At 44.9% G+C, this 27062-nt stretch overlaps 1 protein-coding gene across 1 annotated transcript in view; it reads left to right on the top strand.

Moving 5' to 3' along the window:
- The first annotated feature begins 7045 nt into the window (after positions 1-7045).
- GREM1 (gremlin 1, DAN family BMP antagonist) overlaps positions 7046-27062 on the top strand; it is a 43552-nt gene continuing 23535 nt past the window's right edge. The window contains exon 1 of the mRNA XM_044272009.1: positions 7046-7205. The gene's annotated coding sequence lies outside the window, so the exon portion shown is untranslated. The remainder of the gene's footprint in view (positions 7206-27062) is intronic.

Here is a 27062-nt window from a genome sequence, read left to right as displayed (position 1 = left end):
TGTGGACCTGCAGCACTCCCTATCTACCATGGTTGTGGACCTGCAGCACTCCCTATCTACCATGGTTGTGGACCTGCAGCACTCCCTATCCACCATGGTTGTGAAACCGCAGCACTCCCTATCCACCATGGTTGTGAAACCGCAGCACTCCCTATCCACCATGGTTGTGAAACCGCAGCATGCCCTATCCACCATGGTTGTGGAACCCCAGCACGCCCTATCCACCATGGTAGTGGAACCCCAGCACGCCCTATCCACCATGGTAGTGGAACCCCAGCACGCCCTATCCACCATGGTTGTGGAACCCCAGCACGCCCTACCCACCATGGTTGTGGAACCCCAGCACGCCCTACCCACCATGGTTGTGGAACCCCAGCACGCCCTACCCACCATGGTTGTGGAACCCCAGCACGCCCTATCCACCATGGTTGTGGAACCCCAGCACGCCCTATCCACCATGGTTGTGGAACCCCAGCACGCCCTATCCACCATGGTTGTGGAACCCCAGCACGCCCTATCCACCATGGTTGTGGAACCCCAGCACGCCCTATCCACCATGGTTGTGGAACCCCAGCACGCCCTATCCACCATGGTTGTGGAACCCCAGCACGCCCTATCCACCATGGTTGTGGAACCCCAGCACGCCCTATCCACCATGGTTGTGGAACCCCAGCACGCCCTATCCACCATGGTTGTGGAACCCCAGCACGCCCTATCCACCATGGTTGTGGAACCCCAGCACGCCCTATCCACCATGGTTGTGGAACCCCAGCACGCCCTATCCACCATGGTTGTGGAACCCCAGCACGCCCTATCCACCATGGTTGTGGAACCCCAGCACGCCCTATCCACCATGGTTGTGGAACCCCAGCACGCCCTATCCACCATGGTTGTGGAACCCCAGCACGCCCTATCCACCATGGTTGTGGAACCCCAGCACGCCCTATCCACCATGGTTGTGGAACCCCAGCACGCCCTATCCACCATGGTTGTGGCACCCCAGCACGCCCTATCCACCATGGTTGTGGCACCCCAGCACGCCCTATCCACCATGGTTGTGGCACCGCAGCACGCCGTATCCACCATGGTTGTGGCACCGCAGCACGCCCTATCCACCATGGTTGTGGCACCGCAGCACGCCCTATCCACCATGGTTGTGGCACCGCAGCACGCCCTATCCACCATGGTTGTGGCACCGCAGCACGCCCTATCCACCATGGTTGTGGCACCGCAGCACGCCCTATCCACCATGGTTGTGGCACCGCAGCACGCCCTATCCACCATGGTTGTGGCACCGCAGCACGCCCTATCCACCATGGTTGTGGCACCGCAGCACGCCCTATCCACCATGGTTGTGGCACCGCAGCTGGCTATATCTACCATGGTTGTGGCACCGCAGCTGGCTATATCTACCATGGTTGTGGCACCGCAGCTGGCTATATCTACCATGGTTGTGGCACCGCAGAACGCCCTATCCACAATGGTTGTGGAACCGCGGAGTTCCCTATCCTGCGTTTCTCTGCAATCCTTCTCACTTTGCCTGAAAGGGGGGGTGATGAGGACGAGGGAGGGGCGATGCCAGCGGCCTAATCACATTTATCTTCTCTTACACCAGTTTTCTAGTTCAAAAGAAGACTGAAACCTATGTTACATAGGGGCTGGCATAGACTGACGTACACCTTGACATAAATTAGGTGCAGCCTCTGGCAGCGCACGGACATGTCACAGATCAGTGTAAAACACCAGTCTGCCATAACTTCCCCCCTTAGGCCTTATTCACACTGACCCATTGATTTCTATGGGGCCATGCACAAATCCATATTTTTGGCGGATCTGGGGGCTGTTCCTTATATTATAGAACATGTCCTATTCTCAGGGGCAGCCTGGCCATAGACCCTACAGAGAAATTTCCCGGTGGGTCGATGATCAGGGGGCTGCTCGAGCCCTCCTCATGGCCACTGGCCGAGTACATAAAGATCTGATGCTCTCATCATTAATTAATGCTAGGAGCATCAGGGTCTCGTACTCCTGGCCATTGGTCCTCCTGATTGCAACTGTATTGCCATCCTCTGGACAGTGATACAGTTGAATACTTCAGTGGGAGTGGCAGTATTTTGTGCTGCACTGTGGTATTTGATTTTCCTGAGGCAGAATTTTATACTGCACTGTAGTACTTGGTTCTTCTAGGGCAGTATTTTGTGCTGCACTGTGGTATTTGATTTTTCCTGAGGCAGAATTTTATGTAGCCCATTTGTATTTGGCTCTGCTACGGTGGTATTTTGTGCTGCTGGGGAAGTATTTTGTACTGCTGGGGAAGTATTTTGTACTGCATTGTTGCATTTTGGTTCTGCTATGGCAGTATTTTGTGTGGCACTGTTGTATTGGGCTCTTTTAGGGCAGTATTTTGTGCAGCACTGTTGTATTTGGCACTGCTAAGGTAGTATTTTGTGTGGCACTGTTGTATTCGGTTCTGCCACAGCAGTAAACAAGATAGACGAGGCGGCAGATCATAATGAGGTGGTTATTATGGGGGACTTCAACTACCCAGATATAGACTGGGAAACTTAAAGCTGTAGATCTCATAAAGGAAACAGGTTCTTGGCAATAACCAAAGACAATTACCTTTTACTAACTGGTTCAGGACCCGACTAGAGGGACGATCATACTGGACTTCGTATTAACCAATAGGCCTGACAGAACAACAGACGTGCAGGCTGGGGGACACCTGGGAAATAGTGACCACAACGTAATAACCTTCCAATTCTCATTCAAGAGAGCGTTTCTTCAGGGAGGAACAAAAATACCAAACTCCAAAAAATCTAAATTCAGCCAACTAAGGCCTAACTAACTGGGACAAAACAAAATAAAAATACAGCCACAAAATGGGATATTTTTAAAAGCATCCTAAAATCTCATTGTGAGAGGTACATACCTTTATGGGAATAAAAGGTTAAGGACCAAGAAAAAAACTATGTGGATAAACAGAACTGTAAAGAAAGCAATAAATGACAAAACGAAAGCATTTAAATCACTAAAACAGGAGGGTAACACGGAAGCACTGAAAACTATAAGGAAAAAAATAGAATATGTAAAAACTAATAAAAGCTTCCAAACTAGAGACAGAGAGATAAATTGCCAAAGAGAGCAAAACTAACCCTAAAATGTTCTTCAATTATACAAATGGTACAAAGTATAAATCTGAAGGTGTCGGTCCTTCATAAAGTAATGAGGGGGGAGTTGCAGAGAGAGATGGGGAGAAAACGAAGCTATTAAATATTTTTTTCTCCACTGTATTCACTGAAGAAAATAAACTGTCAGATGAATGCAGAATGTAAAAGTTAATCCCCCATTAAAAGTGCCCTGTCTGACCCAGGAAGAAGTACAGCGGTGTCCTAAAAAGATAAAAATAGACAAATCGCCAGGACCAGATGGCATACACCCGTATCCTAAGAGAATTAAGTAATGTCATAGCCAGACCCTTATTTCTGATATTTAAGGACAGGGAGTGTTCCACAGGATTGGCACATAGCAAATGTGGTATCAAAATTCCAAAAGGTTCCAAAAACAGAGCCTGGAAACTATAGGCCGGTAAGTTTAACATCTGTCGTGGGTAAACTGTTTGAAGGTTTTCTAAGAGATGCTATCAGCATCGCTTCATGAGGGATCGGTAATGTCAAACTAATTTAATCAGTTTCTATGAGGAGGTAAGTTCTAGACTTGACAGTGGCGAATTAATGGATGTCGTGTATCTGGACTTCTCCAAAGCATTTGACACTGTACCACATAAAAGGTTAGTATATAAAATGAGAATGCTCGGACTGGGAGAAAATGTCTGTATGTGGGTAAGGCCCCTTGCAGACGAGCGTGTCCGGATTAGGTCCGGATGCGTTGCGTCTGCGATCAGGGAAAATTGTGCGAGTAGGTACGCAATTGCAGTCAGTTTTGACTGCGATTGTGTTCCAATGTTCAGTTTTTATCGCGCGGGTGCAATGCGTTTTGCACGCAAGTGATAAAAAAAACTGACTGTGGTACCCAGACCTGAATACGGACTTCTTCACTGAAGTTCAGGTTTGGGTTAGGTGTTCTATTCATTTTATTATTTTCCCTTATAACATGGTTATAAGGGAAAATAATAGCATTCTTAACCGCCTCCAGACCGCCTAACGCAGGATCGCGGTCCGGAGGCGGCTGTCCCAGGCAGAGTCGCGCATCAGCGCGTCATATCGCGAGACGCGAGACTTCCAGTGAACGCGTGCGGGTTCACAGGATCGGAAGGTAAAAGAGTGGATCTACAGCCTGCCAGCGGCGATCGTTCGCTGGCAGGCTGTAGATGCGATTTTTTTTTTTAACCCCTAACAGGTATATTAGATGCTGTTTTGATAACAGCGTCTAATATACCTGCTTCCTGGTCCTCTGGTGATCCCTTTTGGTTGGATCGACCACCAGAGGACACAGGCAGCTCAGTAAAGTAGCACCACACTACACTACACCCCCCCCTGTCACTTATTAACCCCTGATCACCCCATATAGACTCCCTGATCATCCCCCTGTCATTGATCACCCCCCTGTTAGGCTCCATTCAGACGTCCGTATGTGTTTTACGGATCCACGGATCGGATCCGCAAAAGACATACGGACATCTGAATGGAGCCTTACAGGGGGGTGATCAATGACAGGGGGGTGATCACCCATATAGACTCCCTGATCACCCCCTGTCATTGATCACCCCCCTGTCATTGATCACCCCCCTGTTAGGCTCCATTCAGACGTCCGTATGTGTTTTACGGATCCACGGATCCATGGATCGGATCCGCAAAACACATACGGACGTCTGAATGGAGCCTTACAGGGGGTGATCAATGACAGGGGGTGATCACCCATATACACTCCCTGATTACCCCCCTGTCATTGATCACCCCCCTGTAAGGCTCCATTTAGACATTTTTTTGGCACAAGTTAGCAGAATTTTTTTTTTTTGTTGTTGTTTTTTCTTACAAAGTCTCATATTCCACTAACTTGTGTCAAAAAATAAAATCTCACATGAACTCGCCATACCCCTCACGGAATCCAAATGCGTAAATTTTTTTAGACCTTTATATTCCAGACTTCTTCTCACGCTTTAGGGCCCCTAAAATGCCAGGGCAGTATAAATACCCCACATGTGACCCCATTTCGGAAAGAAGACACCCCAAGGTATTCGCTGAGGGGCATATTGAGTCCATGAAAGATTTAAATTTTTGTCCCAAGTTAGCGGAAAGGGAGACTTTGTGAGAAAAAACAAAAAAAATGAATTTCCGCTAACTTGTGCCCAAAAAAAAAATCTTCTATGAACTCGCCATGCCCCTCATTGAATACCTTGGGGTGTCTTCTTTCCAAAATGGGGTCACATGTGGGGTATTTATACTGCCCTGGCATTTTAGGGGCCCTAAAGCGTGAGAAGAAGTCTAGGATCCAAATGTCTAAAAATGCCCTCCTAAAAGGAATTTGGGCCGCTTTGCGCATCTAGGCTGCAAAAAAGTGTCACACATGTGGTATCGCCATACTCAGGAGAAGTTGGGGAATGTGTTTTGGGGTGTCATTTTACATATACCCATGCTGGGTGAGATATATATCTCAGCAAAAGACAACTTTTCCCATTTTTTTATACAAAGTTGGCATTTGACCGAGATATTTCTCTCACCCAGCATGGGTATATGTAAAAAGACACCCCAAAACACATTCCCCAACTTCTCCTGAGTACGGCAATACCACATGTGTGACACTTTTTTGCAGCCTAGGTGGGCAAAGGGGCCCACATTCCAAAGAGCACCTTTAGGATTTCACCGGCCATTTTTTACACATTTTGATTTCAAACTACTTTGCACGCTTAAAGGGTTTCTACCACTTCGTTTGCCCCTATTTAGCTGTCAGACACTAGCGATCCACTAGTGTCTGCTGTACCAAACAGTCCTAATCTAACAGTTTTTTGTCCATCCGTTATGCTAAAAAAAGAACTTTTATGGATATGCTAATGAGCCTCCAGGGAGATGTCTGAGCAGGCAGCGGTCAGACATTCACTGCGCCTGTGCCGATTACAGATGTGCACGGCGCAGGCGTGAGATTTCGTACGGCTAGAACAGAGAGAGGATCGGATTCCATCAGAGATGGGCGGGCTGGAGGGACGTGCTGGGCGGCATTATGTGAAGATAGGCGGAGCCTCTAGGTGCTGAAAAGACGCCCGCATAGCACCTAAAGCTAAATAGGGGCAAACGAAGTGGTAGAAACACTTTAAGGGCCCCTAAAATGCCAGGGCAGTATAAATGCCCCACAAGTGACCCCATTTTGGAAAGAAGACACCCCAAGGTATTCCGTGAGGGGCATGGCGAGTTCCTAGAATTTTTTATTTTTTGTCACAAGTCAGCGGAAAATGATGATATATTTATATTTTTCTTACAAAGTCTCATTTTCTACTGACTTGTGACAAAAATAAAAAATTCTAGGAACTCGGTTTTTTATATGTATTGTGACCTGTATCAATTCTCTTTGTGTGACTTGTGTTAATCATGTGTCCTCTTGTGATTTTCTAATAAAATGATGCTATTTTGGACTATTCTAGTACTATTGGTATTATTTGCAATAGACTTGACTCACTCCTTTTGGTCGGTTTTCTTTGTACAATATGAGCCAAGTGTATAAAACCCTTTGCAGAAACCGCTGCTGGTCCTTGGATGTCTTCTGCGGTTTTGGCCCCATTCGCTGGTCCTAAGAAGGGACATTGTCCTGTAGGACGGGGCTGCTCTGTGACCAGCCTGTGGCTTTCCTTTATATTTCCCTGTCAGTTCACTTCTGGTTTTGGCCCAGGAACACTATTGTATGTGCGTTACTGCGCTGTGTGACCCCTGCCTGACACCCGTCCTATTCCCTGCGTGGCCGCAGCACAGAGGATTTGCAGCGATCTCCCTGAGGAGATGAGGACAAGTGCATGACGTGAAGTGTTAAGGGGGCGGATAAGAGCGGCGCCCCAGGCCGGGAGCGGCGCTGAGCGGCGGCCAATGGTGAGGGAGGCGCCCGGGCAGAGCTCAGCTGGCAGACATTTAAACGAGAGACAGGCCGGCGCTGCGGCAATTTGTAGCCTGGATCTGAAGGATTTCCTCGCATCCTCTCGCATGGACAGCACAGCAAGGAGACAAGTCCTGTGAGGCAGGAGCCGCACACACTTCGCACAGGTAACGCGCCGTGTGCACGTCCTTATGGTAGAGTCTGGACTAGATGGGGACTTCTCCTGTGAGACCTTCGTGCAGATGTCTCCACCTGACTCTTCTCTTTTATTGGGGACTGTATGGTCCTTGAGGTCCCTCACTTTCACATTTGGGTTGGGTTTCCAGTGCTCTAGTATTAGGGGACCCCCAGACCCCACAATCCTGCTGAGGCTCAGCTCCCAGGCCCCATTAGGTTCTGACCCTTCAGCTTATTGAACCATGCCTGATGGAGAGACCTCTTCTTCTCAGTTTTCCAGGTGCCTTCTACTTAGGAGGGCCCTTCAGTTCTATCCTTTCCTCCATACATATGGCGCTATATGTCCTGACCTTCTGACTGCCGCCCTATACAATCACTATGATCATACCTGACCCGTGGTGATACAGAAACCATACCTTTCAGGAATTGTTATACAAGTCATTTCCAGGCTTTGCACATAAATGGCGGTTCTTTATCCTGACTTATAAGGAGCGATCTAATATCTGGTGTACTGTAATCCTACCTGACCTGTAGTGATATCCATTGGGAGGAATCGTAGCATTTCAGGAATCGTTATGTTAGTCATTTCCAAGCTGTGACGGGGGTCTTATAAATCTTTGCACATATATGGCGGTTCTTTATCCTGACTTCTAAGGAGCGATCTAATATCTGTTGTACTGTAATCCTACCTCACCTGTAGTGATATCCATTGGGAGGAATCGTAGCATTTCAAGAATTGTCATATTAGTCATCTCCAGGCTTATAAATCTTTGCACATATATGGCGGTTCTTTATTCTGACTTATAAGGGGCGTTCTTATATCTACTGTACTGTAATCCTATCTGCCTGTAGTGATATCCATTGGGAGGAATGGTAGATTATGGCACATTTCAGGATCTGTTGGATTAGTCATTTCCAGGCTGCACATATATGACTAATTTATCTGGGCGTCTAAGGGGAGATCTTATATCCACCGTACTGTAATCATACCTGACCTGTAGTGATACGGGAATCGTACCGGTTCAGGAATTGTTATATTAGTCATTTCCAAGCTCCCAAGTCTTTGCACATATAAGTCGGTATAAAAAACTGCCATATGAGGGGCGATCTAATATCTGGGGTACTGTAATCCTATCTTATCCATTGGAAGGAATCATAGGGTATGGCACACGTCTTTAGGAATTGTTTTATTAGTCATCTCCAGGCTTGTAAATCTTTGCACCTATATGGCGGCTCTTTATCTGGACCTTTAAGGGGCGATCTTATATCCTGTGTACTGACGGCAGGATGACTCTACTTACTGCACTCGTAGATCCTTCTAGAACAAAGTGATGTGAAAGTCGATGCGTTTTCAAGATTAATTTTTTATTTATTTTTTTATTTTAATTTGATGGGCAACGGATTAAGAACCTGTTAGTTGATATCTGTTGCACAAAAAACGTACTGCAAAAAAACAAAACCAACGTAAGTGTGAACGCAGCCTGGCAAGATGATTGGTGCAGGTCGTAGGCTGGGTTTCCATGTTTTTTTAAGCCAAAGCCATGTAAGCGAAGGGCATGTGTGGCGGAGCCGGTGCCTGCTCCTCGCTGGGAATCCTGAATGTGGAAACCCCAGCGTTATTGCTAGTAATGGCCCGCGTGAGCAGCGTACATGGCGGTCTTCCGTTATACAGATAAATACTCTACGTTACTTCATCGTCTATTGAAGACGAGGGAATCTTTACACCAGAAATTGAGTACCGTAAATCAGGTTCTCTTTGGCTTCTCCACATCTTCATTCAGGGCTGGACGACCCCCAGGAGCCGGGTATAAAGGTTTCTAGAGATTCCTTCATTTTTGGGTTGTTCTGTCTGAAAGATATTCTTACCTGCGTTTTAAGAAAAAAATAAAAAATCGCTAAAAATAAAGTATTTGACTCCTAAAATGTAAAAGCGAATTGGCTCCAGATGGAGTAGTGCTGAGTTTGTCATTTGGCGCAGCACGCTGTGATGCAGCAATGTATTAGCTGGTTCTGCCGATCCCCGGCTATAATCTGTAGGTGTCTCCGAGCGCATAATATTCACTAATCCTCCATTTGTACACGTTAAGCAAGAATCGAACCCATCGGCTACATGCACACGAATGTTGTTTGTTTCCGTGTCCCTTCCGATGTTTTTCTTTATTTTTTTGCGGATATGATGCAGACCCATTCATTTCAATGGGTCCGAAAAAAAAAATGCGGACAGCACACCGTGTGCTGTCTGCATCTGTATGTCCGTTCCGTAGCCCTGCAAAAAAAAAAAAATAGAACATGTCCTATTCTTGTCAGTTTTAGGCATTGTTACAATGGATCCGCAAAAAAAAAAAAAAAGAACACATACGGTCGTGTGCGTGTAGCCTTTTCCTGAGAGAACCCTGTTGTATCACGTTTTTATATCGGAGAATGAAGTATTACATGGGAGGCAGCGTCGTAGGCAGATTCCTAACGATTCATGATGTCAAACGGGAGTAAAGCCTCATTCACGTGTCCGTTCTTAAATCAGTGAGAAGGTGGTCGGTGATGCATCAGTGACGCTGTCAGTGTGTCCGTTTTTTGCTATCCCTGTGTCATCCGTGTTTCACTGATGCCGCACAGCTGAAAAATGACTTTCAAAGCATCTCTTCCTAATAATCCGTGAAACCCAGTTGGCATCCGTGGTTTTCAGGGACCCATAGACTATAATGGGCGTGATGGATCCGTGAACACAGACAAAATAGAGCATGCATCTGTGCTGAAAACACGGACCGTGGTAAAAAAAACTGATGTGTACCCGTTCATTTTATTGTGTGTGTGTGTGTTCAGTGTTTTCTACATGCGTGTGCCGTACATGTTCTTCACGGACAGCGCGTCCATGGAGAATACATATGGCACACCGCACAGCTGAAAAATGACTTTCAAAGCATCTCTTCCTAATGATCCGTGAAACCCAGATGGCATCCGTGGTTTTCAGGGACCCATAGACTATAGTGGGCGTGATGGATCCGTGAACACAGATGAAATAAAGCATGCATAAGTGCTAAAAACACGGACAGGGCTAAAACACGGATGTGTGAATACACACCTTAAAATGAATAGGGACGTGTATTGTCCATGGAGAACACATACAGCACACGAATGGGCTTAATATTTGTAAATCTTTGTGTCAGTACATACTGCCTTGCAGTTTGTTATAAAATGTAGAAAATGGTAATTTTCTCAGTGGTTTGTGTCTAAAACCTGGTAATGGGATGTTTTCTTCAGCCTGGGCATGGATTATTATAGATAATATGGCCGCCAGGCGGCCTCGGAGGTCCAGCTTTCTCTTCTCTTTGCATAGCAGTAGGACGGGGTTGTTTCTGCAGCATGTGCATATATTTTTGCAAACCGTCCCAGAAATTGCTGCACCCTTATGGGGGCGCCTGCCTGGCACCATTGATCGTACTATACAGCAGAGCGCAGTAAATTGACTTGCGTTGACTGTGATATTTCACGTCTCTTAAAAAAGGCAATTTTAGGATAACTGTATATTTTCAGTGCCATAAAGTGCGTGCGGCAGGTTTACTTGCAGTCTGGTGGAGAACTACAAATAACATGATAACACTATTCTCATCAGCAAACCTGGCACTGCTACATCTGTTCATGGTGATGACTGTTATCAGTGGTTTTACATAGGACTGCATCTAGACTGACTGAGATGGGTTATCCCTCGTCTGTTGAGCTCTATACATATGTAGCAGAGTTGCATTTGTCATTTAACCTATTGTTGGATTATTTTGTAGCTTCCCCTGCCGATCTATGACGTTACCGCGCAGACGTCTCCGGTATTGGATAGTCATTATATTCCTCTTGAGTAGACTGTGAGCATTCCTCTCGATTAGTAGGTTTCTTGGACTGATTATGGAGCTCAGGGGCTCGAGAAGCCATAAAACTGCGCTGTGACTGTCGGGCGGCTGTAAAGATTCGGTTCTGTCCACGGATCATAACCAGAGGTCAGAGGTTTCCTCACTACTTTTACAGTCCTTGCACTTTCACGACCTCCTATTCCTCAGTGTCTCCTGCAGGAATGCCTTAGACTAGACCGGCGGACTGGACTTTCCGATGTAGTCTCCTAAGGCCTCATGCACACGACCGTTGTTGTGTTCCGTTCCGCAAAATGGGGTTCCGTTGTTCCGTGATCCGTTTTTGTTTCTGTGTGTCTTCCTTTATTTTTGGAGGATCTCCAGACATGAAGAAAAGTAAAAAAAAAGTCTAAGTCAAGTTTGCCATGCAAGCGATTGGAAAAAAAACGGACGCGGACTACAATCTTGTGTGCCTCCGCGTTTTTTCACAAACCCATTGACTTGAATGGATCTGCGAACTGTTTGCCGTGAAAAAAAGTTTTTTTTTTGACGGACTGAAAACACGGATCACGGACGCGGATGACAAACGGTGCATTAGCAGAGTTTTCAACTGACCCATTGAAAGTCAATGGGTCCGCAGAAAATCATGAAAAACGGAACAACGGACACGGAATGAAACGGTTGTGTGCATGAGGCCTTAGGCTGGGTCTGCAGCATTGGACAGTAAGAGCAAAGTGGATGAGAATTTCAGAATTCTCATCCACATGCTGCGTAAAAAAAAAAACGCAGCAGAAAAACTGCAGTATTGCGGATTTCAAATCATTTATCCTGCGGAATACATTTATTTCGTGCTTTTCTGCAGCGTGTGCATGTACCCTTTGGTGCGCAGCTAATCGGTCACATGTGAGCCCGGCCTAAAGCCTCATTTACACATCAGTGTTCCACGTGCGTGTGCCGTACGTATTCTCCATGGACGCGCTGTCACACATTGCACACAATAAAATGAATGGGTACACGCATCAGTTTTTTACCACGGTCCGTGTTTTTAGCACAGATGCACTCTCTCTCTATTTTGTCCGTGTTCACGGATCCATCACGCCTATTATAGTTTATGGGCCCGTGAAAAACACGGCTGCAACATGGATGCCATCTGTGTTTCACGGATCAATAGGAAGAGATGCTTTTAAAATAATTTTTCAGCTGTTCAGTGTCAGTGAAACATGGACGACACACGGACCATCACAGGCAGCCTCACGGAGGCATCACTGACCACCTTTTCACGGACGTGTGAGGCTTAATAGTGCAGAGTTTTACTTTTGTGTTGTGTTCGCAAGACGAGTAATACATGTTTCTAATTACATTGCTGCATCCGAGCAGCTGGAATGAAGGGTCCGACACATGGGGTATAGTATTGGAAAGCATCATTAAGGCTACTTCTACACTCGCGTTTTGGCTTTCCGTTTGTGAGATCCGTTCAGGGCTCTCAGAAGCGGTCAAACGGATCAGTTTTGCCCTAATGCATTCTGAATGGAAAAGGATCCGCTCAGAATGCATCAGGTTGCCTCCGATCAGTCTCCATTCCGCTTTGGAGGACACCTAAACCTTCAGCGTTTTTCTGTCCGCCTTGTGGTGCGGAGCAAGACGGATCCGTCCTAACACACAATGTAAGTCGATAGGGATGGATCCGTTTTCTCTGACACAATAGAAAACAGATCTGTCCCCCGTTGACTTTCAGTGGTGTTCAGGACGGATCAGTCATGGCTATTGAAGACATTATACAACCGGATCCACTCATGACGGATGCAGGCGGTTGTATCATTGTAACAAAATGGTTTTCGCAGATCCATGACTGATCCGCAAAAAACGCAAATGTGTAAGTAGCTATATATATATATATATATATATATATATATATATATATATATATATATATATATATATATATATATATATATATATATATATATATATCTCCACCAGTGGCGTACATAGAGAAGTAAGGGAACCATAGCAAGGATCAAACCAGGCCCCCCCCCCCTCACAGGACGGTTCTGCCTAAACCCTTTTCACTGACCCTTGGGCCATTTATTCCACTGCCTCATTTGCTAAAAGTTGTTCCTTTGCAAGTAGTTGCTAAAACAGACGTGTCGGGAGAGGCGACGGCTCCTCTTTAAAGGCAGTTAAACCTGACCTTGTTTTAAGGTTGCTGATCCCCGCACTATAGGCCATGCAGATAGCTGGCGTCCCCTAGCCTGGTCCTTCATGTGATCATGTTCAGTAGATCCCATGCACCTTAAAACAAGGTCAGGTTTAACTGCCTTTAAAGAGGAGCCGTCGCCTCTCCTGACATGTCTGTTTTAGCAACTACTTGCATTCCCCACGTAATACTATTCCGGAGCATCTGTCCTTATGGCTGTATGTCCCTTTCCTCTATTATTCCTGCTACAAGTTTGTCTGAAGGTACACCTGGGTGTTACCAGTTGGGGTTGCATCCATACATACTCTTGCACTGATTGGCCAGTGTCACACCCCCAATTAGTCACACCCAGTTGTACTTTTAGTCCTAAACCCCTGGAAAAGACGAATGGCACAACAGAAGTGTTCCAGAAATTGTTATTTAATGTGGAATACAGTTCAGAGCTGAACCCGGACATACCCTTCTTTTCACCCAGGCTGCCCCCGAGGCTAGCATCGGATCATCTCCTGCTCCGATGCGCTCCCTTGCCCTGCGCTAAATCGTGCTGGGCACAGGTTCTTTTGTTTTCAATAACACACTGCCGGGGGCAAACTGATCGGCGGGCTTTTTCTAGCTTGGGCAGCGCTAAATCCCACCCATCAGTGCCGGTGACGTCACCGTGCTTATTGGCAGCCCCATGGAGAGCCCCGGTACGTCACTGGATCTCCAAAACAAATGCCTTTGCCCTGCGTGATTTAGCGCAGGGAAAAGGAGAGCATAGAAGCATGAACTGCTCTGATGCTCATGTCAGGGGGGCTGCCGGGGGGAAAATGGAGGGATGTCCGGATTTAGCTCTGAACCCGAACAACCCCTTTAAGGCAGGAGTAGTAACATGTAGATAAATGTCACGTCTGATGTTTTGCTCTCTTGGTAAATTCTACAAATAAGGAAGGGTTAATAATCTATGAACTGCAGAGGCCTTACACTATTATATGTATAAGGTATCCTGATTCAGGGTAAGCATAAAATAGTGTGTTCTGATCTGATGACCAGTTATACCCTATGCACTAGACTGGTCCTAGTGGTCGGACCTCCATGGTCATGAGGTCCCATGTCCCACATTTGATTGGAGAGGGGGGTCGGGTCTGCACAGTCCGTGCTGCGTCTCTCCTTTTGGAGGCGATAGGTCTGCCTAATATAGCCGAGTACAACACTGGCAGTCCCATAGAGAGGAGTGTAGTGGCAGGGTGCATGGTCAACCATTATACCACCTACACGGGAAAGGGGGGGGGGGCGACCCTCCTGGCTTGTCATTAATGGTGGTCACAACATTCAGACCCTCCACAATCTGTTATGCCCTAGTCAGTGAATAAGAGATGTTTTGCTGCAACCCAAATACCCCATTTAAAGGGTTTCTACCACTTCGGTGTCACATATTTAGCTGTCAGACACTAGCGATCCGCTAGTGTCTGCTCTGCCCAACCATCCTAATATAATTGCTTTTGGGGGCGGTGGTTTGGCTAAAAAAAACTACTTTTATTAATATGCTAATGAGCCTCTAGGTGCTATGGGGGCGTCATTAGCACCTAGAGGCTCCGTCTACCTTCAGAAACTGTCGCCGCCCAGCGCGTCCCTCCAGCCCGCCCATCTCCTCCTGAATGTGATCCTCCTTGTGAGCGCCTGTATTCTGCGCATGCGCAGTGAATGTCTGACCGCTTCCTCGCTCAGACATCTCCACTGCGCCTGCGCGATGACGCCATAGTGCTCCGAGGAACAGGCGCAGTGGAGATGTCTGAGCAGGGAAGCTGTCAGACATTTACTGCGCATGCGCCGAATACAGGCGCTCACAAGGAGGATCGCATTCAGGAGGAGATGGGCGGGCTGGAGGGACGCGCTGGGCGGCGGCAGTTTCTGAAGGTAGACGGAGCCTCTAGGTGCTAATGACGCCCCCATAGCACCTAGAGGCTCATTAGCATATTAATAAAAGTAGTTTTTTTAGCCAAACCACCGCCCCAAAAGCAATTATATTAGGATGGTTGGGCAGAGCAGACACTAGCGGATCGCTAGTGTCTGACAGCTAAATATGTGACACCGAAGTGGTAGAAACCCTTTAAAGAGCTATTGGGGAATATGGTTGTAAATAGGGACTCCCTACCTGGACCCCCTGAATGAGCCAGTGCAGAGATTAGCTCGGGTAGACAGGAAGAAATACTGAAGTTGCATAACCCTAATCCTGTGCCTTTTACCACAGCTGTGGGTCCCAGCTCAAGTGGTCCGATAACAGGGTAACGGCTCCATAACACTTGGCAGAGGAGAAAAGCGATCTAAAGCTCTGCAGGCTTATTGCGGGAGTTACTGCTGCGCATGAGCTGAACACGACCAGTAATAACCGCACAACAAGGAGCCGGCCACATTGCAGTTCCCAAATATGGTTCAAAATCTGAAATTGAATGTAGGTTTCTCCTCTAAAACTGACAGAGCAGTCCAATAAAGTTATGTATTTCTGACTTGAGGCCGGGCCCATGCTGTGGACCGCAAATTGCAGTCTGCAATGCATGGCATCGACCAGAGGACCGCCGCATGCAGACGCGGACCCGTTTACTCGAATGGGGTCCGTGTTAGCGCATCCGACGGGCCGCACCATGGGGTAACGTGCCTATGTTCCGCACTGACCTTACGGATTGCGGACCCATTCAAGTCAATTATTGTTATTGATTGAATCTGAAATACAAATAATCGTCCCCACCCTTAGGCCTCATGCACACAAACTTATTTTGTTTCTGTGACCAAAGGGGGGGGGGGGGGGGGGAGAGCAGAATGGTGAGTTCCATTCTGTCTAACTATAGCTCCGCCGTGTTTGCTGCCACCTGCTGGTGAACCAGGCCCATTACATGAACAGTTACATAACATTATTATAAATGCACAATGTATAGGACCTGGACAGACCTAAGATGACATTATATTAGCCCATTAGAGATAGTAGCAGGGTGCAGATGTAACTGGGGTGTTACACATATAGAGGCAGTTAATACAAGGCACTTACTAATGTATTGTGATTGTCCATATTGCCTCCTTGGCTGGCTGGATTCATTTTTATATCACATTGGACACTGCATGATAAATAACATTTTCTGAAGTGAGACAAGCCCTCTAAGTATTTCTGCATCGGTATGCTCAGGGTGAAGGAAGCCATCGGGGTACATTTATCAAAACTGGTGTAAAGGAGAACTGGCTTAGTTTCCCAAAGCAACCAATCAGATTTCACCTTTCATATTTCACAGCTCCTTTGGAAAATGAAAGGTGGAATCTGATTGGTTGCTATGGGCAACTCTACTTTACACCAGTTTGATAAATCTCCTCCATTGTCTTTACTGTATCCGCATTCAGTCAGGATACTGCTTGTTGTAAAAACGGATGGAAACATCACCCACGTAAATTTAGGCTAAGGCTACATGCACACGACTGTGTTTTGCGGTCCTCAAATAGCGGATCCACAATAAAAAACATCCAAATGTGTCTATTATATATATATTTTTTTTTTTTTTTTTTTTTTTGCGGATTCATTGTAACAATGCCTATACTTGTCCGCTAACTAGAAAAAAAAATAGTACATGCACTATTTATATTGCGGAGCTATGGAACGGACATACTGATGCTGTCCGCATTTTTTGCGGACCCATTGAAATAAATGGGTCCACATCCTATCCACAAAAAAAATGGAACGGACACATGAGGCCTTAATGAAAAGCTGGGCACTCACACTTATCTGGAGTAGGTGGTAATTTATTTCAATATAAAATACAGATAAAATAACAAACTTTAAAATGCATGCATTAGCATAAAAAAAACCTTAATAAAAAGATGATCTGATAGAAGTCTGGCCAGACTTAAAAGGGCTATCGATCCACCAAAAACGGAGACCATTGTATGACCAAACCAGTCCACCATATGACGATTGCACTGATCTAAAATCGAAATACTTCTTATAGTTCGTCCATCCGACTATTGTAAAATTGCACCTCCTGAACATATACCACATGTGGGGAGTCAGTTTATCTTTTATGTTTCCACAACAGGGAATTGTCCATAGTTGAATACCTTGGAACTTTAACCACACAATAGTAGACTCCGTGCCGAATTGGCGAGGACTTTTGAAAAATCGAGAGTCACAACCAACAAATCGCTAGAACATTCCTCTGAATCGTATGGTATACTCACAAACAGGCTTTTGCACGGGCGGGATTCTGTGCCTGTTTTGCGGCGTCCTGCGTGGTCTACTGCGCCTGTTTACTCACGTGAGTGCCGATGTAGTTTGTCAGAGGCGGAAGTCGAGAATGTTGGTTCGTAATGTGATATCTCGAACAAATATTTTCTGTTAGTCCATATAATGGTTGCAAGCATCTGTCGTATGTGGATAATTTCGTAATTGGCGCTAATACTTGTGCCAGTAACTTCAGCACACAGGTTATCAGGGACTTTAAAGTTTTCTTTAGGAAAATCTTATCGGTTGCAATTTTCTTTATTTTCAAATGGAGGATCCATACCAAACGCGTTTTGGGACATTAGGGTATCGCTGCATCTAAAAATATCTGAACTATTAAAATATATATTTTTAATTCCTATGCATATTGAATAACAGTTATCAAAAAGTCATACGTACCACAAAAATGGCACCAATAAAAACTAAAGTTCGTCCTGCAAAAAACAAGCCCTCATACAGCTCTGTGGATGAAGGTATAAAAAGTTATGGCTGCCAGAAAATGGCGCTGCATAGATAATTTAGATTTAGACTTCCTTTAGGTCTTCTCACAGGATAATTATATGTTGCCTATTATCTGTTGCAGATGTCGGTGTAATTTCTATGCTTATTATCTTTATATACCATCTTCTCAGCTAAGTTGCATCCAAATGTTGGAACCTCACCCCATGTGATTCTGTTTTGCCTTATACATATACTGTATTTTTTATGTTATGCCTTATGACGATATAGGACAGTGGTCTCCAGCACGCGGCTCTCCAGCTGTTGCAAAACCACAACGCCCGGCCACCCCTGAGAGCGCTAGTGAAGGACGCGATGTTACAAAGCTGTAGAACTACATGGGAACTGCCTGGTGGGATAGAGGTTGTGCCTTCATGACAGCCTGTCCTACCTATAGAGCTGTAATAGAAAATGATGAAGTGGGCAGAATGAAGAACTATCCTCGACTATGAATGAAATAGAATAAAATCTGGAGTCAATGTAGGATTTAAAGGGCTTCTGTCACCCCCCAAAACTCATTTTTCATTTTTGTGCATATTAAAATCCTTATTGGACGACTATTCGCTAAATAGGGCTCTTACCTTGTTCTGTGGCTTGGTTTCACAAAAAATCGAGCTTTTAAAATATGCAAATTACTTAACTACCAGCAAGTAGGGCGTCTACTTGCTGGTAGCCGCCGCATCCTCCTTTAAAAAAAAACGCCCCCTCCTCCTGTTGATTGACAGGGCCAGGGAGCACTCTCCTCCTCCGGCTGGCCCTGTCAAATCCCGCGCCTGCACTTTACGTGTCTTCATTCGGCACAGGCGCGGGATTTGTCTCAGTGCGCCTGCGCCGATGACGTCACCTCTAAATCGAAAGAGAAGACGTCATCGGCGCAGGCACACTGAGGAAGTGCTGAGGAAGCGAGCGTCCTTCTCTCAGAGCGCCTGCGCCGAGTGAAGACACGTAAGGTGCAGGCGCGGGATTTGAATTGCAGACAGGGCCAGCCGGAGGAGGAGAGCGCTCGCTGGCCCTGTAAATCAACTGGAGGAGGGGGCGTTTTTTTTAAAGGAGGATGCGGCGGCTACCAGCAGGTAGACACCCTGATTGCTGGTAGTGAAGTCATTTGCATATTTTAAAAGCTCTTTTTTTTTCCTTTTCGTTAAACCAAGCCACAGAACAAGGTAAGAGCCCTATATAGGGAATAGTCGGAGAAACTGAATACTATAGGCATCAGACTACAGATCCATCATACGTTTGTGTATAAGCCTCTGTCCGTTCACTAGTCCTGCACCTTGCAGTCATCCAGGGGTAGATTGGCCATAGACCTTACAGGGAAATTTCCCGGTGGGCCGATGCCCAGGGGCCCTCTTCACAGCCAGCCAGTGGAAGTTTTTGGGGATGTATTTGTGCTGCTGGCAGTATTTTGTGACTGACTGTAGTATTTGGCTCTGTTGGGGTGGTACAATGTGCCGCAATATGGTATTGTTGGCCCTGCCTTCCATCGATATGGACCCAACTACAAAACGGGGCCACTTTTTAGTATTTTTAATTTTTTTCCAGGGCCACTTTTAGTTCCCCGTCCGCCCCTGCAGTCACCGTTTCTGTTACACTGTAGTAGTTTGTTAGAGAGGTATTTATGCTGTTTCTGATATGATTGATTCTTTAAAATATCTGGTGCATTTTAATGTTTTTAGTGTTTTTAATCTGTATGTGCCTAGTCATGCAATACTTTTGCAGTGTGTGAACCATCCGGTAAGCAGTTGCGCTAAGTTCACACACAATGGAACCACTTTGCCATGGATTTTGTTGTTTAACGAAATTTGGAGGAAATATTCACATGCCGTAGATTGGAACATCCATAGCGTGGCCTCATGCAGATGTATGTGAATGGGATTTGTTTGTTATGCCGTACGTTGTTGTAGGACTTCGCAATAGAACTGCAACAACGTTGTCGTGTCAGCCCTGCAGGGTCCAATACTCTACCACCTGCAAGACATCGCTGGATGTGGTCCACGTAATTCTTGAGAATAGAGATTGGCGGGGCACTCCATTTGGTCACCACTGCTCTGCCATAACGCCGCCTGGCACCTCCTCTTGTTTGACAGTCCCTGAGAGTTCAGTCCCGGTAGTAATGGTGCAGTGGGACCTGCCCATGGTGCACAAAAAGTACATAAAAATGAAATAATAATTTCTCAGGATTAGGTCATGTGGTATTGGTGGTTTTGAGGCACATACCCTACATAGGGGTATGATTAATTTAAAAATTAATTTTGGAGGTAATAGACTCCTTTTAAGAACAAGAAGGGGCAAAAATTAGGAATGGGGAGTAGGAAGAAGAGTGGCCCATTTAGGGAACAATGAGATGTTCTTATCACAGTTGCTGATGGATGGTCGGCGCACTGGGCACATAAATGTTCTTTAGGTGTTACGATCTCCCAACAGGAGAGCCTGAGGGTGCCTGATGGAGCCACAGAAAGCTTCACGTGTATCAATCCTCCAGGTTCTAACTAGGGATCGACCGATTATCGGTTTTACTGATATTATCGGCCGATATTGAGGATTTTGACTGTTATCGGTATCAGCATTTATTTTGCCGATATTCCGATAACTTATGGGGAACACAGATCGCGCTGCTGACAGCGCTCCGTGTTCCCTCAGCAGCAGCACAGGGGAGAAGGAGCAGTGTCTCCCTCCCCCTGTGCTGCTGCTGCCGCTGCAGCCAATGGGAGGACAGGGTACAAGAGAAGGGGAGGAGCTATGGCCACTGCGCCACCAATGAAGAGAAATCTCTCATTCATTCAAATTTAAACAGGAGGCGGGAGCTGCAGAATGACATAGCCGGCTCCCGACCTCTATGAGCTGAAGCTACGATCCTCGGTTAACCCCTCAAGTTAAAAAAAATAAAAATAAAACACCAAAATATTAAGTATAAATGAAAAAAAGATTTACAAAAAAAAAACTACACATTAACAATAAACATTAATTTTCAGCAGATTTGTGTAGGATTTTTTTTTTTCTCAAAAATAAACATTCCCAGAATATCTGTATAAATTATCGGCTATCGGCCTGAAAATTCACAAATTATCGGTATCGGCCCTTAAAAAATCTATATCGGTCGATCCCTAGTTCTAACCTTCAAAAAACTAGAGTAAGTTGTAACATTGCAGTTAGGGATTGTCTTTAATGTGAAGCTCTGCGCCGTCCATGAAGATCAGGGTGTGTGAAGGGACAGTGATGGCAGCTCCAGTACAAATGTATGACGTGCTGGAAATAAGTCACTTCTGATGTGCTCCCCACTTGTATTCATTTAGGGTACTTTGACACTTGCGTTAAACTTTTCCAGTATTGAGTTCCGTCCTAGGGGCTCAATACCAGAAAAAACTGAGTTCTATCCTAATGCATTCTGAATGGAGAGCATTCCATTCAGTATGCATTAGGATGCATCAGTTCAGTCACTGTACGGTTTTTGGACTGAGAAAATACCGCAGCATGCTGCAGTATTTTCTCTGTCCACAATTTCAGAACACATGCCGGATCCAGCATTAATTTCCATTGAAATGCATTAATGCCGGATCCGACCCCAAGTGTTCCGGAAAAACGGATCTGGTTTTGCGGTCTACACAAAATGGGAAAAAAGATAAATACCGGATCCGTTTTTCCAGATGACAACCAGAGAGACAGATCCGGTATTGCAATGCATTTGTGAGACTGATTGAACAGTCTACAAATGCTGTCCGTTTGCATACAGATTGACGGATCTGGCAGGCAGTTTTGGCGACGGACCTGCCTGCCGGAATCCAGTGACGCTAGTGTGAAAGTAGCCTTACACAGCAGTGGTTCTTGTATCATATTTCTGTACAGTGCCACACACAATACAGTTCACCCTGCAAAATAAGTTGTCATATGGCTCCACATCCACAAATACAGTAAATACAGTTATCGGCAAAAAATAATCGAGAAATCAATAATCATCCTTAAATTCAAAATAATCGATTTGATTTAATTATTTTTGGCAGAATTGCCCAGTCCTAATGGGTTGTTTCCTGGCATTTTTGTGGCAACCATACTAAAATGGCCATGCTGCTTTTACCTGCTTAATGAGGGAACCTTCCACCGCCGTGTATTTAGCTGATATCAAGTGAACAAGGTAGAATAACCTGGGCCAGAAACGCTCTACCCCAAAGGCATTAACGCCATGTGTTGCTATACAGGGTTACAGGCTGTCCAGAAATTCTTGGACAGTACGTAAAAATGGGCATCTTATTATTTTTTTTCCCTGTGTTAATGAAAAAAAAAATAGATATCTGATATTTTTGAGGTGGGTCTTACTCGTGCAGGTTATTTTTGTGATATTTCAGTTTTCAGTTCATACTGGTACTGTAATACGTTCTTGGGGTCCATTCACACATCCATGTGTGTGTTTTGCGGATCCGCAAAACACGGACACTGGCAATGTGCGTTCCGCATTTTGTGGACCGCACATAGCCGGCACTAATATGCCTGTTCTTGTCCGCATGTTCTATTTTTTTCGTGAACGGAAATGCGGACAGCTGCATAATGTAAATGATTCTCTGTTATGTCTAGTACAGAGCCCGAGAGGGCGGTATAGGATTAATGTACCGTGCACTGCCCCCGGATGCAGGCGGTTGTATTACTGTAACGGAAGCATTTTTGCAGATCCATGACGGATCTGCAAAAAACGCTAATGTGAAAGTAGCCTTAACCTGCATAACAGTATAGCTGATTGATCTGGTGGTTTCTATTCTAGGGGTTGTCCCACGAAAAATATTTAACAGTTTTCAAACCAGCAGCTGGATCTGAATTATTTTGTAATGCATGGAATTAAAAAATTTAGCATAGTCGCTGAGCTATGCAATAAATATCTGTATAGCCCCATCTGCTGTCTTTATTTCTTTGTCCTGCTCGCTGGGATGGCCAGTGATGTGAGGAGACGAGGACTTTCCCATTAGGAAGTCTAGAGACATTTTGTAGAAACTTAAGAGGAATAGAATCCAGACCAGCATCGATATTGGCTTTGTTTACTCTAGAAAAGTGGCGCCTCTCAGGTGATTTAATTACGTTGTATAAATATATACGGTCCCTGAACAAGAATCTCCGCAAACCTGTCCATCAGCCATGCTGTAACGGGGCCGTCCCATTCCTTCTCAGATGGAGGGGCTGTATATATTGGGCCGACTGACTAATGTAGATTGTGGTCATTCTTTATACCTTGGGGCAAAACAAACCTGTCGTTAATTTGAAAATAAACTTTCATGATCTCCACAGTCAGGTCTATGTAAACCTGGCAATTAGCTGCTGTCTCATGTATGTATTGCGGATAAGGCAAAGGTATGACACCTCTATGGTCAATACAAAAGGTGACCTCATTAAATGTGGTACATCTATGTTTTGGCAGAAATTTATTACAATTTTGGCACGTTTCTCTTAGCACAAAACTCTGCCACACTTGGCATTACTACTGCCATTACTAGGCACCACTTTCAAATTTGGCATGAATTTAGATTGTTTTCTGTATAGAACAGTTTAATGTCTAATACATCCACTGCGACAATTTTAAATGTTGGATCACCACGACAGTCCCCCCCACGTAATTTTATATACAGGCCCTTCTAAAAAAATTAGCATATTGTGATAAAGTTCAATATTTTCTGTAATTCATTACACACCAACTGAAGTAGTTCAAGCCTTTTATTGTTTTAATATTGATGATTTTGGCATACAGCTCATGAAAACCCAAATTTCCTATCTAAAAAAATTAGCATATTTAATCCGACCAATAAAAAAAGTGTTTTTAATACAAAAAAAGTCAATCTTCAAATAATTATGTTCAGTTATGCACTCAATACTTGGTCGGGAATCCTTTTGCAGAAATGACTGCTTCAATGCGGCGTGGCATGGAGGCAATCAGCCTGTGGCACTGCTGAGGTGTTATGGAGGCCCAGGATGCTTCGATAGCGGCCTTAAGCTCATCCAGAGTGTTGGGTCTTGCGTCTCTCAACTTTCTCTTCCCAATATCCCACAGATTCTCTATGGGGTTCAGGTCAGGAGAGTTGGCAGGCCAATTGAGCACAGTAATACCATGGTCAGTAAACCATTTACCAGTGGTTTTGGCACTGTGAGCAGGTGCCAGGTCGTGCTGAAAAAGGAAATCTTCATCTCCATAAAGCTTTTCAGCAGATGGAAGCATGAAGTGCTCCAAAATCTCCTGATAGCTAGCTGCATTGACCCTGCCCTTGATAAAACACAGTGGACCAACACCAGCAGCTGACATGGCACCCCAGACCATCACTGACTGTGGGTACTTGACACTGGACTTCAGGCATTTTGGCATTTCCCTCTCCCCAGTCTTCCTCCACTTTTCAGAGTTTTCTATCTCGCACGACCTGATCCGGTGGGTGGTGTTACTTACTTTGCTCATTGCACACCTTATGCTTTGATTTTCACCATCGAGTGCCTTGCTGTGATTTTCTTGCATGCAGTTTTATTGAAGAGAGGCTTCTATCTGGCACCTCTGCCATAAAGCGCAGATTGGTGGAGCTCTGCAGTGATGGCTGACCATCTGGAAATTTCTTCCATCTGCAAACAAGAGCTTTGGAGCCAGTGGCCATTGGGTTCTTGGTCACATCTCTTGGTGGGTGGCCAGCTCTAGAAGGAGTCCTGGTTGTTCCAAACTTCTTCCATTTAATCATTTTGCAGGCCTCTGTTCTTGGGAACTTTCAGTGCAGTTGAATTTTTTTTTTGTATCCTTCTCTAGATCTGTGCCACCACATAATCCTGTCTCTGAGCTCTACAGGCAGTTCTTTCATCCTCATTGCTTGGTTTTTGCTCTGATATGCATTGTCAGTTGTGAGACTGTCTTTACATATCATGTCCAGTCAACTGAATTTACCACAGATGGACTCCAACTAAGGGTCCTTTCACATGTCTGCAACTTGGGTCCGGATCCGTTCCTCAATTTTGCGGAACGGGTGCGGACCCATTCATTTTCAATGGGTCCGCAATTCCGTTCCAGAAAAAAAAAAAAATAGGACATGTCCTTTTTTTGTCTGCAGCTGCGGACAAGAAAAGGCATTTTCTATTATAGTGCTGGCGATGTGCGGACTGCATTACACCTACAGACGTCTGAATGGACCCCAAGATGTAGAAACATCTCCAAGATGATCAAGTGAAATTGGAGACTCCCAGAGCTAATTGTCATAGCAAATTGCTCTGAAGACTTCTTTAATGTGCTGTAAGTCCCATGGAAGTGAATGGAGAGGGCTACGCATGCGCTGCCACCTGTACCTTTACAGACTCCATTATCGAAATAGGATTGGGTCACAAAGGTAGGAGTCCCACCTATCAGGCATTTATAGGATATCCTGTAGATATTAATAAACTTAAGTTTGTGGACATTTATAAAGTTCTCATGTACTGTATATTGCAGTTGGTTTATTGTCAGTACGACTAACGCTTTCAGAGATGACTGAGAATAGGAATATGTTTGGACGTGAATCAGACATGATCATCTCAAATGTGTTGGAAGTAAAAATTCCTGGGTGCCCTGTATGTAAGATTAGCTTTTTATGACTTTATTTTACTTTTAGGCAGTGTTGTTTCTTCTTATAGTAATTTTATTACTGCATACCTACACCATGAAACTGTTCCTATACTGTGAACCTAATACGTATATGGCAGATTATCCTCTATGGATGTTATCTGTGTTTTATTTACAAGCGGTACTATATAGTTTGATATACTCTGTGGTTAAGTTTTACACCCTATTCCGAGTAGTGTAAATATATTTTGTAGCTAGAATATTAAAATGTGTGATTATTTGACAGAAGGTGGCAGCAAATACAGACAAACAGTGAAATGTGTGAATCCTATACTGGTGAATTATAGATGCTTCCCACCTAAGTGATGTGATGGGCAAGTTGATCTGAAAACGTCACGTCATTGAATTATCATTTTTATTTACAAAACCTCATAGATGGATTTATTTTTTCATTTTTTTTACATTATACATACACAATGCATAACACATATAGATAATTTACACACTATGTATAGTCAAGTGTGTGCGGACAGTTGGTCATACTGAAATACTAAGGGGGAGATTTCTTAAACTTCTACACCAATCTTCTGGCATAGAAAAGGTGCTAAATTTGCAACGTTTTCCCACTTTCTGACATAAGTCACTTTTGTAAAAAAAAAAAAAAAACGTGACCCAACATTTTTAATGTGTACTGGAAAGCTGGTGCACCTGATAGATACTTCAGTAAGGAGAGGTTTCCCTTCTGATGCATGGGCAGCCCAAGGTGAGCTACAGTTATTATGAGGCATGCTCCTCTTCATTGTGGTGCATCTTGTGCCAGCGCGGAACAGAATAAGGCCACTTTCACACTCGCGTTTTGTGCGGATCAATCTGTTCAGAACGGATCCGTCTGTATTATCCTTAACATAGCCAAGAAGGATCCATCATGAACTCCATTGAAAGTCAATGGAGGACAGATCAGTTCTCTATTGTGTCATAGAAAACAGATTTGTCCCCATTGACTTACATTGTGCGCCAGGATCCGTTTGGCTCAGTTTCGTCAGGCGGACACCAAAATGCTGCAAGCAGCGTTTTGGTGTCCACCTCCAAAGCGGAATGGTGACTGATCGGAGGCAAACTGATGCATTCTGAGCGGATCTTTTTCCATTCAGAATGCATTGGCAAAACTGATCCGTTTTGGACCGCTTGTGAGAGCCCTGAACGGATCTCTGAAACGGAAAGCCAAAACACCAGTGTGGAAGTAGCCTTAGACGGACTTACAAAATGCCAGTCTTAATATGTCACCTCCTAAGTGTCCAGTGGTTAGCACTTGGGGGTCCTAGGTTTGTAATCCAACCAAGGGCAACATCTGCATGGAGTTTGTATGTTCTTTCTAGGAAAGAAAAGTTCTCCAGCACATCCGAAAATCTTGATCCTTTGTTACATCCTTAAAATCACCACAAGGATAATAAAAAGACGCTAATAATAAAATGCATCTTTTTATTAAACCTGTGATAATTTTTACCCCTTCAAGATGTTTGTTTTTGCATTTTAATT

The sequence above is a fragment of the Bufo gargarizans genome, chromosome 11 (assembly GCF_014858855.1).
Source record: "Bufo gargarizans isolate SCDJY-AF-19 chromosome 11, ASM1485885v1, whole genome shotgun sequence".
In the NCBI taxonomy this organism is placed as follows: Eukaryota; Metazoa; Chordata; class Amphibia; order Anura; family Bufonidae; genus Bufo; species Bufo gargarizans.
Note: the sequence above shows the minus strand (reverse complement) of the source record. Positions and strands in the feature narration are given on the sequence as shown.